Below are 19,822 nucleotides of genomic sequence, written 5' to 3'. Positions count from 1 at the left end.
AACCCCCACCCCCACCCCCACTCCCACTCCCAATGTACCCGGCTGTAACACAGACAAACAGACCAATCTTTAAGTCAGTAACTAAATTGATCTAAATAAGTTTACAAACGAGGCGAAGATTTTTTGTTTCTTTTGGAACAGTTGTAGTTCAACATGTAACTCAAATTATGTAACTTACTAGCACCAGTGCCCGTTGTGTTTAAATAAAACAGTCTCTAGTAAAATAATGGTTATGAAATCCATACACCACTTTAGTCACTAATATTAATGGTACAGTTTAAGCACATGGCATTAACAACAACATTTAATAAAAAAAAAATTAATGCTGTTATGCAAACTGGTAAACTAATTATTGCCATCTATAAAAATAAATGGATTTTATTTTCCGAGTCGTGTTAGCTCTTCTACCCGACCGCTTTTCATAATTTTGGCCTTAAAAAGGTATGGACGTACCGCAGATTTGCCATCAAGCATCGGCATTCATTTTGACGTATCATTCGAGTTATGCACAAACTGCCTCCCTGTACATTTCTTATGGGAGTTAAATTTGGTTTTTTTCGAGTTCAATGTTTCGCAGGCGGGCGATGGTTTACAGGAGGGCTCTTCTACCCTCCTGATTTTTATAATTTTGGTCTTAAAGCTATGCAAGCTCATATTTGTCATCAAGCATCATCATTAATTTATCTAATGTATTACTCGGCAAAAGATTTTTTTTTCACTTCAATTAACGATGTATTCCAGCAGTTCGAATTACATTATACATTTTGGTCTAAAAACCTTAAGTGAAATACCAGCTCTCAATTTGAGCTATTGATTATTAAGATCGGACTACCTAAAGCACACTGCTGAATCACAAATAAACAATAATTACAATCGTTTTAGTACCTATCTGCAATCATGATACGCAACTCTATTTTTATTTAAGTTATTTTATATGTCTTTGTCTTAAAATACTTCAAAGACTTTCACTTGAGATATTGATAGTTTTAATCAGTTCAAGATACTGTATCGCTCAATCAGAAAATATAAATTTGATTAGCCTATATCTTGAAATGGAATTTAGTTTTATAGATATATTTACTTAATTCTAATTACGTTATTCTATTTGTTTTGACCTAAGAACCTTCATTGAAATACCAGCTTCCATTTCATTAAAGCACACAGCTAATACACGACCAACACAAATTGTTCAAAAAATTGAGTTATTTATCATCAATTTATAGCCAAACAATCTTGCTTGCAACCTCAACAGCACTTTCATAATTTTTTGCAAATCTTCACAAATCAGGCTATCCAATGACCTATTAATTAATAAAATCGGTTCAGTATAACTGTAGATTTAATTGTACAAAGCTTAACATCTTTAATTCAGTATTTTCTCACTACTATAAATTTGGAGGTTGCTTATCGTTTTTGCAAATACCTTTGAAATGGCCAAGAAATCGACCAAAGTGGAAGGTGATATTCTGAAAGAGAATAAAATTTCCTACAAATTACTATCATGTACTTCTTGAAAATACTCAATAAAGGCAGCCTAAAGTTGGCTACAAATATAAAATTGGAAATAAAAACTTGGAAAAAAGAAGTTTTAAATGTATTATTTTTTTTTTTTATTTTTTTCACCTCAAATATCTAATAAAATCAAACTTTCATAATTATTTGCAAATGTACACAAATTAGGCTTTCCATTACGACCCATTAAGTAACAAAATCGGTCCGGTAGAAGTCTAGATTTAGTTGTACAAAGTTTAACAAAAATATATCAAATTCAGTATCTTCTCACCACTATAAATTTGGAGATCACTTAGTTTATTGCCAATATCTTTTAAATGGAGAGGAAATCGACCAAACTGAATGTGATATTCTGAAAGAGAATAAAATTTACTAGGCCTACAAATAACTACTATGCATTTCTTGAAAATACTTAATAATGGCAGCCAAAAGCTGGCTACAAATAGAATCTTGAAAACAGAAACTTGAAAAAAGCAGTTTTTAATGCATTTTTGTTATTTTTACTTTTTTACCACAAATATTTAATAAAATCATAATTTTATAATTATTTGCAAATCTACACGAGCTAGGCTTTCTAATGACCCATTAATTAACCAAATCGGTCCAGTAGAAGTCTAGATTTAGTTGTACAAAGTTTAACAAAAATATCCCAAACTCAATATTTTCTCATTACTTGTCGAATTCGGAGGTTGCTTGGATTTTTTGCAAATAACTTTTACCTAAATGGTTCGAGGAAATCGACCAAAGTGGTAGGTGATATTCTGAAAGAGAATAAAATTTCCTACAAATTGTTACCATGCACTTCTTGGAAATATTCAAAAATGGCACCTAAAAGTCGCACGCTAAAGTGTGAAAAATACAGTTTTCAATGTATTTCTTATGGAAAACATGTTTTTTTTTTAAACTTTTCACCAAAAATCATAACAAAAACAAACTTTTATAATTATTTGCAAATCTAAACGACTTAACCTTTCCAACGACCCATTAATTAATAAAATCGGTCCAGTAGAACCCTAGATTTAGTTGTACAAAGATTTTTAAAACTGAATTATTTTGTTTAATTTGGGACTACATCTAACTTATTGCTTTAGTCATAACAAATATATCTCAGCCATCTCCTTTATGTACCCTAATTGATACAGCTTAAAAAATTGAGGTCGGTTAAATATAAAGGCGATAAAACTACCTGCAACTACTGCAGGTGGTTCCCATTTATTGATCTAGTAACAACATCAAGTTAATGTTATTAATATAATAATAACAATGATCAAAACAGCAACTTATACATGCAGATTATGTTTAATCATCAAGGCATTTTGTGAGATGTTTAAAAACTATTTAGAGCTATGTTAAAGAGTTTTTGACAGTAAGCATGTAAGTTACCTGTACATTATTCTGGCCATCAGGAGGCGGGTCCACAGCGATCCCCTGTCCTCTCGTAGCAATAGTCATGGTGTCTACACCCCAGTTCTAAATACCATCCGCTTAACACGTGAGTCTCTTACGTTTTCTAGTGTGCAAATCAAGTCTTGTATTTAATATTACTCTACATCATCACACCTGAAACAAAATACAAATGATAACACTATACAAGAGTCAATTTTTTGTTAAGAAACACATTTTTTTAATAGGTGAACAGAACCAGGCCTCTTTTGAAGCAGTAGCAGAACTAAGTTCTTACAATTTTGGATAAAACCTATAGTGAAGAGACAGTTAAATTAAACATGTAAGGCTACTTATTCGAAGAGGAAGTGCATATTTACATCTTGAGTGCATTTTTCAAGGTAGGCCGGTAGGCCTATGTTAAGATTTTCATTGTTTTGTGTTAGAGTAATTATTAATTGTAGGCTAGGTATCATAGCCATTAAATTGAGCGGAGAAAAATATTTTCGTACTGATATGAAGAGGACAAGAGCTAAAAAAGTAAATTTAATTATGCTGTCCTACTGTTTAAATAAAAATATTTCAGACAACTTTTCATTAAATTAATGAGCTTTTGTTTCTACGAATAATTTAAGAAAATATATTCAACTTTATGATTTTTAACTGTGATATGCAAACAATGAATCCTCAGTGTAGTGTTGCATACACTGAAAGTGCTGATTGTGATAAGTTTAACACACGATTCTAAAAAAAATTTGTAATATTTGTGTTTTTCAACAAAACAATCGATAAGCCTATTTTTCTAAACAAAATTGGGTTCAAAATGTTCCCTGTGTTTTCTTGGAATTTAGGTTGCATTACCCTATGTCCATATTACTGTTGAAAATGAGGTTATAAAATGTGTAAAAGTATCTAGACCTTAAAGTGAAGTAGACCTATTTTGATTGCTCATGACTATTTTTTGAGCAAGGATAACTGCATTTTGAAGCAAATGAATTGTTGGTTGTTTAATAAGGATAAAGAAGGTGAAATCCATACTACAAATATTACGCTAGTAGTCTTGTTTTTCTATAGGCCTACTACTTTTAATAATTTAAACAATTTTTTATCACAAAAACATAAACCTACAAAAAATACAATGGGAATCCAATCTAACTTTTAAAATTTGTATTTGTATACAACAGCTGTTCCCAAACTTTTTGGTTTGGCGACCCACCTATTAAATAATAATATTAGGCCATAAATATTTATTATTATAGGCCTAATTATTATCATGAAACTGAGAAACATACAACTAAATAAAAACTGTAACGATGATGATGCTATTAAAAAAATGCTAGCAAAAAATCTAGTCCAAAACACTATTGCTTTAGAAATTTTTAATGATTTACACCAAGTTTTAAGCCTACTATTTACAAGAGCTTATTGTAAACTAGCAGAGTACCCGTCCTTCGTACGGGGTTGGAATATTAGTATAAAATGCTTATTGCAGTTAAGTTAAACCTCTGGAGGCATTCGAATTATTCATTGAAAATAACATCAACAAAAAGCAAACAAAGAAAAACAACAAACTGTTTTTTACACAAAAGATATGTTGTACAGGGATACCTATTCTGGCACATAGATAATTTGATTCTGAGTTTGTTTAAATATTACAATAATTTTTTTTTTCATTCGAGATTTTTAGGGACTTATGTCTCTACAAGCCACTAGTACGGTACTAAATTAAAAGTCAAACTAAAACTTTGAAGAAATTTTCCTTGATCACAATTCTAGAGCAGCGTTATTCTTGCTCAAAAACCCTATACGCATTCGGTCCTATTCTGGTGCTCACTAGACCGCTCCCAGTAGGCTATATGAAAAATTACGAGTCCCAGTAATAAAAACATTTTTAATGCTTTGCCTCCTCCCGCGACCCACCGTTGAATTGCGACCCATAGTTTAGGAAATGCTGGTATACAGTAACTTATTCACTATTTTCAGTAATGAATCCCCTTTATCCAATGATACCGCCTTTGTTCTAACTAGCCTATATGCCTTCAATGTTTCAAATTCTCCTAAAATTTGAGTAGGCTACATCTCACTGGACGTACTCAACGTACACGGGCGAACGGCGTGATAAGTGACCAAGGAACTGTATTACATGGCATTCCACAGGGCTTACTGAAGCGTTATTATGCGCCTAATGGTTAATGGTTGGAATGGCCTAAATTCCAAAAAATTGTAAATTTAAAATTTCCCATGTTATTCTTATGGAGAATAAGTCAACTTTCCTTGTTTGCTTGTTTATGAACATATTTTGATAGAATATGTTAAATACATTCATTTCTTACTAAACTATTAACATTTTACAACAAAAAACACCTTTTTACCCTCCCTGTTGCAGCAAACCTAAGTACTCGTTAATCTAATTCTATTTAAATAGGGAATAAATGTGATTTTTTAAAGGAGACATTTTAGTGTAAATCCAATCAGGCAAATGGAAATTCGCTTAGTCTGCAGGTTTGCTGCAGCGGGGGTATTTTTCTTTTTTCTTGTGTAAATGTAATTTTGTGTTTGTTTGTTGTATGAAAAAAACAATAGATAAAAAAAATAGGCCTAGCTAAGAAGAAAAAGTTTAGGCTAATAACATGAAAATTTTGAAACACGAATGTACCTACAGTACACTCCCTCATATCCGGACTCCTCGGGACCGAGGCCAGTCCAGATAACGGTTTTTCCGGTTAAGCCGACGTCCCCAAAAACTCAATAAAATGGACCGTTTACGATGATATTCAACTTAAATTTAGGAGAGCATTGTATTTAGACATGTAATCACTGGTCTCAAATCTTTCCCACGAGAACTGTCGTTACAGTACCGCCCACTTCCTGCCGATCTAGTTCGGTTAAACCAATGTGCTGATAATAATTTTCTCGTTAAAGATATTTCATTTCCGTCGGGTGTAGTCCGGTTAAACCGATGTCCGGTTAAAAGGTGTCCGGATGAGAGGGAGTCTACTGTAGTGGTTCCCTGACGTAAACTTAGTTAATCAAAGTATTGTCCTAAACCCTTTATATTGACGTAAGCTAAACAGGTCAAAATAATAAAATTGGCAGTATTTTCCTAATTAAATATATCCATAATCGCAACAAATCTTTATCCCAAGAGATAAAGACTGGTTAAGAAGCCTAAAACCTTTGCAATTGAAAAGAGTACCGAAATAAAGTCTTTGTTGAGGACAGATATTATTTTCCTGAAGAAGAAAGAAGATTAACTTCATTTCATAACTCATTTCACAAACTCTAAATTTTATTTATGTGAAACTTAAAAACTACACTTTTATAATATGGAACAATTTAAATTTTTTTTTTCTTTATCAAAGGTTTTAAAACAACTTTTCTTATAATTCTAGCACTTTGATAACAATTTAAATTTAATTATCTGCATGTAAACAAAAGTTGAGTTTGTACAATTTTCGTAAACAAAAAGTTGAGTGTACAATATAAGATAATCTCTGGGGTTTTTAATGTGAATCAGGTACAAAAACTCCCCTACAAAGAGTATAAGAAAATTAAATACAGTACCCTATGGTTATGGCATCTGCAAAAACAAACACACATTTTTAGCTGGCACTTTGTGGAGATTAACCAATAACTTTGCTTTTAAATTAAATATACAATTCATCATTTTAAAGACAAAATATGTAGATAAAATGGGCAAATGCTAATTCTGGACACTTAAGACTTTTATTTTTATTTTTTATTAACATTTTTTTCATTTAACTTTGTCAAATAATGAAGTCTTGGTTTTTGCAAAAAAATAACACATTGAACCCACATAAAGTTTTTACCAGTTTGAGATATGTCATCAACAGAAACAAAAAGTTCTCTATGAGACCAGTTAATTCAAGCATGCAAATCTCCACTAAATATAAAATCTTGCAATTGGCAGAAAACATTAATCGTGCTATTTATAATAGATTTCAATTTAAAAACTTAGGAAAATCAAGTAGACCTAACCAGTACCTAGTTTTAAAAATCGGTCTACTAGGCCTAGGCCTATATGTATTAATTTATAATATGGCATCTACAGTAACAAGGAAAATATAGTCCTCCTTAAAAGAAACAAACGACACAACTTCCATAAAATAAATACAGTAATCAAAAATATATTTAAATAATTAATCTAAAGAAAATCACGAACGTTTCAAAACAAACGGAACATTCAAAGGAAAGAGAGGTAACAGATGCAACCATATTTGACAAACAAGCCATTGAGATGGATCAATACCTTTATTTATTCCAAGCTCAGCAATTGCTTTTAACTCTGTACCTACCAAATATTCAGATTGATAGTGCAACATGCAGATAAGATAAATTTGATAACGTACACTATGACTACCCAGACATTTTTCAGCATGCTAGGTGACACAGTTTTCTAGTGTTAAATTACAACATAACTTACAATGTTAAGAAAACTTTCAATGACAATATAGTTTTAGATTTAAATGTGATATCTTTCAGAATATGACTTAGGATTTACATTTCTTACACTTGTTATTCTAGGCTATGGTGTGTTTAGTTAGAGTTTGTGCGTTTCTTCGTGAAGCCTTGGTGTGAAGCGCTGTAGTGGCAAGTGGGGAGCCGAGCGCGAGAGGGGAAGTTGACGTCGTCGTCCTATTCTGCTACTAGTCTGATTAAAGACATTTCTCAGCATTTTTCGGAGTTGGGATCGCGGTGCGGAGGTGGTTCAGTTTGCTTGCACGAGTTGTGTGATCATATTAATGTAGGCTAATTAAGGCCATAACAAAAATGAGTATTTTCAATACCTAAATATATAATTTTTTACCTCATTAAGAGGAATATGAAAATGTTTATGAACGGAGGATAGCATTTACTACTTTATTAAATTCTCTATTTTAAAATTTAGAGTAGGCCTAGCCTAGGCTATTTTTAATAGGTAGCCTACTCCAAAATTACTCTTTAATGAGCCAGAGATTTTTCTTGGGCAAAAACCAGTACAAATTATGCACTACTATTATGCAAAACTAAGGCTTAAACATACCTAAGAAATTGTATTTTCACACCCCTGTAAACTTAAAAATAAACTAATTAAGTTTTAAAATAATCAAACTGGCATCCCGAATGTTTTTTAAAAAGAGTGTATCCGTAATGTTGCTTGGTCAGGGTGAGAGCACAGACTGATTTTTGGCGTACCCCCACCCCTAAAAAACCGGTTCAGAGCAACTCTAACCACCTACCTCCAGGCTCCACCAGGAAACACACGAGCTCTACTGTATATTTACTGTCCTAAAACTATGGGAACAGCCCAATTAGCCTACATTTTTCCCAAAATTTGTTTGGACATACAAAATTAGTATTGAATCTATTGTACTCTATTTTAAAATAAACCACAAATATGAGTAGGCATAATACGACTAAACCTTCCTAACTTAATGGGAGTGGATAGCTCTACAAAACTACAGGTACCCGTAAACTTACATTTTGTAGCTTGCCAGGCAAGTGAGTACCTAACTAAAATGTATTGTAGGACACTGGGTTTTAGCCAGTCTAGGCCTACTGTCAACTGGACAGTAAGCTACTGTTTTGGTCTAATCAATGACTAAGCAGTCTAATGATCTAACTTCTTTGACCAAAGATCTAAGGTAAATCTCATCTCAGTCAGATATGGTGTACAACTCATTACTTAAAAAAACTTGGTGAAAAGATGCCCACCTTTAATACATGATAGGTGAATGTTAATAGGAGATGGACTTTTTTAATTGCACAACTTCTGATCAGTCATTTACTTTTAATACTGTATAAAATAGCTTAAGTGTAACTTGCACTTAATCTACTGCTAACAATTTGCACCACATATTGCAATGTCTCGAAATGTGGCATTATCAATGTTTTGTATTTGTGTGACAATTAAGACTGATTTGAATGAATATCTGTAGGCTTAGTTAGTACGGAAAGTAAATAAAAGAAACGTCTTATAACACTTAAAACATATATTTACGCTTATACTGTTACTCACAAGACGGTAAATATACAAAACGGATGGTAAGTGGTTAACGTTTCTTTTATTTACTTTCGTAAATTTAATAACACGTACAATGCTTATCAAGAAGTTGCTTAGTTAGTGTCCACTCAAAATGTTTCATAAGGATGTAGGGCCTATCCAAATATATTATGGATTTTTTAGTCCATTAAGGGGGGAGAAACTATGAATATAGAGATGACATGGTTACTGTAGAGTGTAAATTAGCCATCCACGGGGAGGCTTAAAAATAATAAGTATTGTTTATGGGAAATACTTTAAAAGATAATCCAGTAAGTTCATATTTACCGTAGTGATAGGTGAAATAAGAATTTGAATTTAGAACCACTTTTAAATGAGTTTTTTACCATTACGGGGAGCGCATTAAGGTGCCACCCTGACAACATGCCATCACGACAGCCTGGCACCACACATGTATCCCATGTGGGTGTTGTCGGGGCAACACTTAGTTGCTAAAGGCCGTGTCACACGTACGCACTCGCCAGTAATTTCATCGTTGCAGTCACACTAGGCGACTAGTAGTAGCGAGTTACAGTGAAATGCTTCTATTGAGCTTCTAGTGTTTTAAAGCATTGCCATGTCATCAAAAGGGATAAGCCGACAGGCCTTACGACTTCTCTTGTTTTTAGGTGTAAGAAAAATTTGTGAGGACCGAGGAGTTGCTTCGTAACACAAGGAATAAGAAGAATGAAGTGGGTATGGTATTTGATAGTATGGAAGGAGACACTTATGAAAGAACTAGCGAGTAATCGTACTACAATATTAAAATAGAACCCAAATTCAATGAGTTTCTCGGCTACCAGCGACTAGTCGCTTCAAAAATAGACTATAGAGAAAGTATGTGTCAGAATGCTGATACCGTTTATTTTACATTACAATGATTATTACTTTTGATTTCAGGAATGCAGTTCATGCTCCAAACTGGTGAACTTTGTTCCGTCCTTCACCTGCCCAGATACATCAGACTCTCCTGGTATTGAGCCAGCCACATTGCAGTTTAATGGCAATATACAAGACACAAATGCCTTCCCTTTGCTGCCTTCTTCTTCAACTTCATTAAAGACAGTCAACCCAAATGCTAAACCACCAAATGCTAAAATCTCAGTTCTTCAGAAAGATATGAGACTTGTGTTTGATCAAATACAAAATGACACCTCTGTAGCACTGGCTCATACAATTTCTGCTGATTTTAACAACCCCCGACACATGTCAGCGGGAGTGGCAGTGGCTTTCAGGGAACGATACGGCAGACCTCAGATCTCTGACTGTGTCACAAAAAATCTAGCTCTCCAGAAGGTGGAAAATGGCCCGTTAGTGTACAGTTTGGTAACTAAAGACTCCTACTGTGGAAAACCAAGAAATCAGGACTATGATGCAGCCTTCAGTGACCTGGAACTAGATTTCAAAAGAAATGGTTTAAAAAAGTTATTTTGCTCTGCAATGGGTTGCGTTAGGGATATGATTGAGCCTCGTCACTTCATTAAAAACCTAGTAAGATTTCATTTTGCTACTGGTGCTGAGGTCTGCATAGTTTCTTATGACCAAAAAGCACAAAGAACTCTTTGGAGGGGGCGGTCACATGAAGCGTTTGTCACAGCATTACATAATGAAATCTCAAATCAACTTGAAGAATGGCAAAGACCAACGGAGGAACACAATGCAGCTAACGTCTTGAATGTTGCAGCAGCGAAAACGATGATGCAGCCTGAAGCATCGATGCAGCCCAACAAACCACTAGAAAGTGTATTGTGCAGTGCAAAAAGTCAGTCTGGTGAAGTGAGTGTAGATATGGAGAGTGAAGATGAAGATGAGTCCCCTGTACATATTAATTCCATGGTATTTGAGAGTGAAATTGTAAATAGTAGTCTTAGGAATAATACAGAATGTTTTTTAGAGAAGTAGTTCAGGTTGAGGAGTCCAAGAAAAAATATGAGTTAGGAAAGAATCTTGATGACAGTTTTGTTTTGTTACATTTTAATATCCAGGGCTTCTTAAATAATTATTTAGATTTAGTTTTCTTCCTGGAAAGTCAACAAAGAAAGGTTCAGGTAATATCTTTAAATGAACATTGGCTAAATTCAACATGTATAAATTTATTAAACAGTTTAGATGATTTTAAAATTGCTGATTTTTATGCTAGAGTTGATCAATCGAGAGGAGGCTCATGTTTAATGATAGATAAAAATGTAAGTTTCAAAATTAGAAATGACTTGAAATTTCTGAATGAACCATATTGTTTTGAAGGGTCATTTATAGAAGTTAAGGAGTGGAATTCGGTCTTTGTATCAATATATAGAATTCCTGGAGATAATTTTGATAAAATATTTTTAGAAAAATTTGAGTTATTACTCGACAAATTGGCATTGGAGGCAAAATCTAAAAATGTTTTTATATCTTCTGACTTAAATATTAATCTGTTATCTGACAAAGCTAGTACCTGTAAAGTTTTTGAAATCTGTGATTGTTTTGGATTTGTACCAAATGTATTTATACCTACAAGAGTAACTAAAAATTCTAGTACTTGCATTGACAATATATTTTCTAACCTCGGAGCTAAGAATACTAGTAGCTTAGTTGTAGACATCGGTGCATCAGACCATAAAGTATTGATATTGTCATTTGAGAAAAGGTCTTCTCCAATAGGCCTACTTAGATGTAAAAACAAAGAACTAACTCGTAAATTTACAGAACAAAATTTAAAAACTTTCGAAATGGCTTTAAAGAATGCACATTATGATATTAACACACCAAATGTAAATACAAACTACAACAACTTTCTTAATACATTTCTAAATATATTTAATGAGGTTTTTCCAAAAACAGTTAATACAAGATCAAATAAAACACAAAAAAGGAAAAATTGGATTACTTTAGGAATCAAAATTTCAGCAGAAAATAAAAGAAAATGGCACCAGGAATCTAAATGGAATAGAAACCCACAATTTTTAACTTACTACAACAATTACAGGAAAACTTTCAAAAAAGTCGTTGCATTAGCTAAATTAAAGGCAAATGATGATTTTATTAAAAGGTCCAAAAATAAAAGTAAAGCATCTTGGTCAGTCGTAAAACAAGAAATTGGATTAAATAGAAAAAACTCGGACACACCGGTTGAGATCCAATTGAATGATGGAAACGACCAATATGGTAGTGCATTGGCAATAGCAAATAAATTTAACAATTTTTTTATAAATGTTTCACAAATTGCTAACCAAATGACAGATAAAGATAAATCCATTCAGCTACTAAACAATAGTCAACATTTAATTAGACTTCAAAATTCTGCTTTACAATTTAAATTTAGGAAAATTTCAGTTCAGGATCTAAGAAAAGTTTTTACCAGTCTTAGCAATACTAAATCTTCAGGTTGGGACGAAATTCCCCCCTTTATTATTAGTAGAGTTTTTAAACTTATTGAACAACCTCTCTGCACACTAGTGAATCAGTCCCTTGAGGAAGGAATTTTCCCTGAAAAACTTAAATATGCAGAGATAAAACCTCTTTTTAAAAAGGGTGATGTTAACAATCCTTCTGACTACCGACCAGTTGCTCTTTTGCCCTGTTTTTCCAAAGTTTTTGAAAAAATTGTGAAAACTCAACTTACAGATTATTTGGAACAAAATAATTTACTAAATCCATCTCAGTTTGGTTTCCGCTCAAAATCCAGTACTGAAAAGGCTATTACCAGGATGATTAACTGCATTGCGGAGGCCTTGGACGGGTCGCAGCGCACAATAGGTGTGCTGTGTGACCTGTCCAAGGCTTTTGACTGTGTTGATCATGATATATTGCTAGAAAAATTAAGTAGACATGGAATAAAAAATGTGGAATTAAAATGGTTCATTTCATATTTAAAAAGCCGTAAACAAAGAATTATATTACAGAAATGCCAAACCAAATATAAGTCAGAGTGGGGTTACACAACCTACGGAGTTCCTCAAGGTTCCATTCTTGGACCTTGTTTATTTTTAATTTATGTAAATGATTTATGTAATGTTACAAAAATGCATACTTTTCAATATGCAGATGATACTGCTTTAATCTGCACCGAACAAAAAACATTGGATTTTAAGCAAGACTTAATTACTAATGAGTTTCAACTCCTCGGGGACTGGTTCACAGTAAATGGTCTATCTATGAATGTGTCAAAGACACAACTAATTCACTTTTCAGTTGCTAATGAGAATAGAGACATTGTTGTAAATTCAAACCAAACATCAATATATTCTCAAAACTCAGTTAATTACCTTGGAATTGATATAGATTGGCAACTTAATTGGCAAACAAACATTAAGAATCTATCAAAGAGACTCAGATCAGCTATACTTGTTCTTCGGGTAATTCGACATACTACAAATTTAGACACACAATTAGCAGTATACCACGCTTATTTTTCTTCCATTATGAATTACGGTTTAACGGTATGGGGTTCTTCTAGTCATGCCGAACAAATTTTTATCCTCCAAAAAAGAGCAGTTAGAGTCTTAGCGAAAGTGTCTCGAATTACTCACAGTAAAGAGTTTTTCATTCAGTTTAAAATTCTTACTTTGTATAGTTCTTATATCTTTAAACTAGCTTTAATGGTTAAAAGTGATTTTGACACATTCATGGAAGATCAACATGCCCATCCTCACAACACTAGATTTAAAAACAATATAAAACCAGTTCAACACAGACTTAAAGTATTCCATTTATCTCCTCAGTACATGGGCCCAAAAATATATAACAAATTACCTTCTTCAATTAGGGACACTGATTCATTCCCTAAATTCAAAAAGAAGTTAAAAAACTTTCTTTTGGAGAAGGCCTTCTTCTCATTGGAGGAATATATGGAAGCTATGTAGATGTTAAGGCTCAGCAATGAAATTTATTTTAGAATAATTTTAGTATAATAGAGACTATAAAATATTGTAACAATGACAAATCACCTGTCTGAATATGATGTTATGTGATTATTGGAAAATAAATAAATAAATAAATAAATAAATAAATAAATAAATAAATGCCTCTGCAGCAACATGTAAGTTACGTACACCACTTCATCAAAATGCTGTCCTTCCAATAGTATGCCATCACCTTTTAAAAGGTGCCTGCAATATCCCTCCCCAACATCAATCAAGAAAAAATTAAGAAAAGAGACCCAGCTGTGGTTACGGGAGAAAGCTCCAGACAGTAGCCTACATGGAGAAAAAAGAAGCTAAGAAGAGGGAAATGGAAGAAGAAAAGGAAGGGCGGCGAATGATAGGCCTACGCGAAGTTAAGAAAAAGATAAAACAAGAAGGAAGAATCAACAAACGACCGACAACAGCACCAGAAGATGACAGTGACAGTGACTCCCAGGATGAAGAAATTCCCATTGTAGCCCCCAAGGACCTTGAAATCGCATTTTTGAAATCGTTATTTCATTGTGTTTAACACACTATTTGAATTGCACAACAACTAACTGCCTGTGTGTAATATAAATTATCAACTCAGTTCACTATAACCTACACTTTACCTTCCTAATCTAACCTAACTTCAAAACACTTAATAGGCCTACAGTCACGAATCCGCATAAGCCCGACTTTCCTTCCACACATGCCTAAACAAAATCATTCTGTAATAAGTTAGGCCTATTCAGTGCCGTGTTGTTTCTTAGATGTTTGTAGCACGTATGTAATTTAAATGACTTGATTGACTTAGGCCTATTTTTATTCTCTTCTCTTCAATTTCGTATATTCATTTTCATTTCAGGTTCAGTAGACCTATAGTTTTACAAGTAACAGTTAGTCCGTTACGTAATTACGTAATGCGGCAAGCAGTAGCAGACTAAGTTAGAATAGATGGTAGGTAGATAAAGGAAATCAAAACAAATTATCTTAAGTTACCTTAGTTAATATTCGTGGCCTCGGAGACATTTTTGCTATGTTATTTCCTGGTAAAAAGTGAGTCTTCTACTTTAATTACTTACAATTAACGTAATATATCAAGTATCTGGAGAGAACATTTCATAGGCTTATAAATAGGTTAGGTCAAAAAAACAAAGTACCGGTAAATAAAACTTAAAACAGCCGGCACTCTGTTAATATTTGAGAGCGCGGAAAAATTTTTGCACCATTATTTTCAGCTAAAAATCTAGTTTCTAGTGATATATAAATCTATAGGCCCTAGGCCTATAGGTTCCCATGGTCACGTTCGTCGCAATAAATACCGTACCAAATTACATCATATCCCAATGTAAATACAGTAAATAGCCTATTTGCCTAAAAAAGTATTAGCTTTTACCAGATAAGTTTAAACTGTTTAAGTAGGCCTAGGCCTATGCCTAGGCTATTTTTAACTTATTAACTTAACCTAAGATTCAGAAATTGAGCCTAGAGCTAAGAAGAGGCCTAAGTTACAGCTGATTTAGACTAGACAGATCAAGATAAATTAAGACATCGATATTTAGAATTCATAGGGCTAACATGAATAATCCAATTACACCATGATCCAATAGGCCAAGGCCTAGGTAGGCCTGAGCTTAAAAATGGTTCAATAAGTTAAGTAAGTTAAGGCTATCCACGTTATAATTCTGTAAATACATGGATCTTCAAGCTGTCTAAGCATGAAGAGAAGATTTTTTTCAAGTAATGCAAACACCGGTGATAGATACAATCCAGGAAGAATACCTATTTAATGTTCATGGCTTAAAATACCTTTTTCAGCACCGTCGGAATATGACTAATGTGCTAAGTTACCTGATATAATTAAGATTTTCACGCTACTTCTTGTGGAAACACTGATTTAGAAGTAAATTCGTGTTAATTAAATTCAATCCAGGTGTATATTTCGCCTTTTATTGAATTATAAGAAAATCTTTTCTGCAATAATATTGATGAGCCCACACAAAATGGCCGCTACTTAAGATGATTAATACAAAAATTGAAACTTTGTTGGATAGATCATGGTGCGTAAAATGAAAATAACTCTGAGTACAAAGCAATAAAATGTTATAATATAAGTTACAAATGCGTTAAAATTTACCTTAACACATCAGCAGCATTAAATAAAAGTATATTTGACGTTACTAACACACTGTAAACACTTGATCAAAAGGAACTTTTCTTTTGACTTAACTAACTGGTGTGGTGGAGCCACTGGAGCCGGCGGACAAGGGCGTAGGAATCACAATACAATATCGTTTTTCACCAAATTTAAGATCAAGTACTTCACATGACATTTTAGGGAGATTTGAAAATTTGAAGTATATTTTGTAATGAAAAATTACAATCTTGATGAACGAAACATGTAAAACATAGAGTATTTTACATTCTTTTAAGAACTACTTTTTTGTTAAATCAGCTGTGAGGTAATAGAACACGACCATTTTAATTTTCAGTTTTCGTTGTCACTGTTGTATTGCGTGGAGAAGACGATAAAGAAGGATTCGGCGGAACACTACTGATATACAAGTATACAACACATTTAATGAATAATTATGGAATCAGCATAATATTTTATGAGGTTGCGTGTTTTATAATAGGCGATATTTTTATACTTAACATTTCCAAAAAGTATGAAACTTGTGTATGTAAACAGTTTTATCAATTCGTTTTTGTGTAGTATCGGATCACTTAAAGATATAAATAAAAGGTAAATTTACCTCTTATATTTATAGTTTTAGTATGCGCACTATTTGGCCAGACAGGAAATTGATAGCCGAAGCCTCCGGACCATATAAGAGGTGCGCAGCATAATCCCTATAGAGACATACTTTTTTTAATACTTCCACTTTCTCTCCCTGATACCATATCATACACGGCCACCTTTAACTCCAAGCGTAGTAAAAAAATAGCGTAGCGAAAAACAAGATAACCTGAAAAGAAGTGAGCGCAGCGAACGAGCTCCAACCTAAAGGTGAGTGAGCGTAGCAAACGAACTTCAACCGGGACGTGATTGAGCCATGCGAATACTTATGAAGTTAAACGGGGCAAAGCCCGTGGGTACAGCTAGTAAATGTATATTCATACATTAAATTTGAATCAAATATGTGCGAATTAATCAGCTGATTTCACCGAGGATGAACAGGAAAAATGCGAACTATTTGCGAAGCATCTGGGATCGGTTTACTCTACTGCATCAGACACAACCCCCTCTTTTGACTTTTACTCAGTGAATACCATCTGCAGTGTTAGTCTCTCATTCGCTGAGGTCAGGCTCAAGTTATCTCAACTGGATGGTTCAAAGGGTGCGGCCCCCGACAACATACCACCTTCATTGTTGCGCTTCGGCTGCGATCTGCTAGCTGAACCATTGCAATTATTATTCAACCAGTCCTTGGCCGAAGGCATATTTCCTGCAGCCTTTAAGCATGGGTATGTCGTTCCCCTTCCTAAATCTGGTGATCACAGTGATATTACCGCCCTATCACTATCACTCCCAGACAGCACACTTTCTCCTCAGGACATCCCACGGATATTGCGACAGGATATGCAAGATATCCCATAGTGGTCCTATGGTCAACCTGGGATATCACAGGATATCCACAGGAATGCGTAATGTCCCCGCCCGGGGATGTCCTACGGATAAGCTCACACGCATATCCGTGGGACATCCGAGGTCATCCCAGGGTAGTTCTCGGGACATTCTCAGGACATATGGGACTACTATGGGATGTCCCTGGGATAAAGTGTGGTCTGGGCCTGAACATAAAAAACACAAAATAATATAGATTTAGTATGAAAAGCTTAATTATAAGTTTAGTAAATTGATTAAATAGTTAATAAACACAAATTTTGAAGAAAAAAACGAGAAAAAAGTTTTTGGCTCAGATGGGTCTCGAACCTGGTACCTTCACCTTATGAGCCTCTTACCTTACCTCCTGAGCTATCTGCGCTTGATGATTATAGGTGTTTTCAAGTGGTGAAAGAGTAGCCGACAGTTGCAATGGTCGCAATACTTAAAATATTTTTGATACTACAGTATATAATATGATTCTGTTAATCTGTTTAGGCCTCAAGTAGTTGAATTGTTTTTCTGGTAGTTGGAGAGGATACTGGTATTTGAATATAGATTATTTAAATACCATTAGATTAGCACTCATATAATTGATTGTTATATGATTAAAATTAGTTTTTGGTTGTTTTATTAATTTAAAGTTAGAATTCAATTCGCATTTCACAAAACTATGATAGAACTCTAGTTTTTCTGAACTCAGTGGTAGAAATATGCCAGTAAAGTTAAGTCAGCCCTTGCTAGCCACAGTATTAACAAGACATATTTTCAATCTGGGAAACCTTAAACTTTTAAAACAAATTATAAAACCTCAACATCTTAATGCGTGGAAATCTTATTTTTAGAGAAAAAAAACAGACCAAAATTATTTGTTAATAATGAAGACGGCCCAATTATAAATTCGGAATTACTGAAAATAATTACACACTGTAATATATCCAAAATTCAAAAGATTAATTTTTCGAATATTATTTTTTTATTTTTCCAATATACTTTAAATCATCTGTTTTAACTTTGTTGGAAATTAATTTATTAAGTAAATATTTACTTTTTGTACTACTGTAAACACAGCCTGAAGATGGAAACCAAGTTTCTGAAAGCGCTAGTGAAAAAAACAAATTATTATATATTGGCCTTGTTGAACATTTAAATTTAGATATACATTTCATCAGTGGTAGTATTTTTTTTCTTCAATTTGTTACCGGGACATTACAGGATATCCAGTGGATTTTTTACATGTCCCGGGATGTTATGGGACATTCTGGGATATCCTATGGCATTCGTACATATCCCGGGACTTTACAGGATATCCTGAGGTTAACTTACAAATCCCGGGACATTACGGTATATTGTAGGATATCCTGTAGATTTCGTACTCGCCCCGGGATTTTGCGGGATATCCTGAGGATAGCGTACATATCCCGAGACATTCTCAGGACATATGGGACTACTATGGGACATATGGGTTCAACAATAGAATCAACTTTAAGGGGAAAACTATAGTCCCAGACAGCACACTTTATCCCAGGGACATCCCATAGTACCTCTGGCAAGAATCCTCAGGCTGGGCAACAGAGTTGCTCGTGATGTCAACTTCTTCGCCGACAGCTACACCTCCATAAGGAGGACAACCGAAGCAACCCTGGTGGAGATGTTGGACTAGCCTCAACGCCTCTATTGTTATATATATTCTTTGTTAAACAATTTTTATTGTTGTATTTGCTCTTTGTTATATTTATTATTATATCTATTATTGTTAACTTATTCATTGTCAGATTATTTATTGTATTCTATTTAGTATTGTATTGTTCAGCTTGTTTTTTTTTATCTATGTATATTTTGTATTCCATTGAGTATTGAATTCCTAGTGGGGCCTTGATTGAATTATTGACTATTGTTCAGCTTGTTTTTCATCTATGTATTGGCTTAGCCGTTGGCACAATTTGTTTTTCAGGATTAATTTTGCCAACAGTGTCATTTAGAGGCTTCTGATTGACTATAACGAAGGTTTAGTAATTGAAAAATTATTTTTGTTCATAGAATAAAATTATAAATGCCTCAAATTCAATTTTATATTTTTTTTTATGAAATTAAACCGTAATAACCTAACCAAACCAACCAAACGTGCTGACAATGAAAAAATCTAATGAAGGTTTATTAATCGAAAAAATAGTTCTGTTCATAAAATAAAATTATAAATGCATCAAATCCTATTTTATAATTTTTTTATTATAAAATTTAACTATCATAACCTAACCAAACTAACCAGACTTGCTAACAATGAAAAGTCAAATGAAGGTTTAACCGAAAAAATATTTCTGTTCATAAAATAAAACTATAAATGGGTCAAATTCAATTTCATAATGTTTTAATTATAAAATTAAACCGTCATAACCTAACCAAACCAAC

General features: G+C 33.5%; 1 long non-coding RNA gene across 1 annotated transcript; it reads right to left on the bottom strand.

Annotated features, from left to right (window-relative positions):
- Positions 1-23: 23 nt before the first annotated feature.
- LOC128992651 (uncharacterized) lies at positions 24-16,054 on the bottom strand. The gene is made up of 3 exons (XR_008490729.1): positions 15,944-16,054; positions 2,896-3,072; positions 24-42 (listed from the first exon to the last, which is right to left on the bottom strand). It is a non-coding gene; the product is annotated as an uncharacterized LOC128992651 (long non-coding RNA).
- Positions 16,055-19,822: the final 3,768 nt, after the last annotated feature.

Source organism: Macrosteles quadrilineatus, unplaced genomic scaffold (genome assembly GCF_028750875.1).
Source record: "Macrosteles quadrilineatus isolate MER2022 unplaced genomic scaffold, UCM_ALF_1.0 Scaffold_4__1_contigs__length_99947679, whole genome shotgun sequence".
In the NCBI taxonomy this organism is placed as follows: domain Eukaryota; kingdom Metazoa; phylum Arthropoda; class Insecta; order Hemiptera; family Cicadellidae; genus Macrosteles; species Macrosteles quadrilineatus.
Note: the sequence above shows the minus strand (reverse complement) of the source record. Positions and strands in the feature narration are given on the sequence as shown.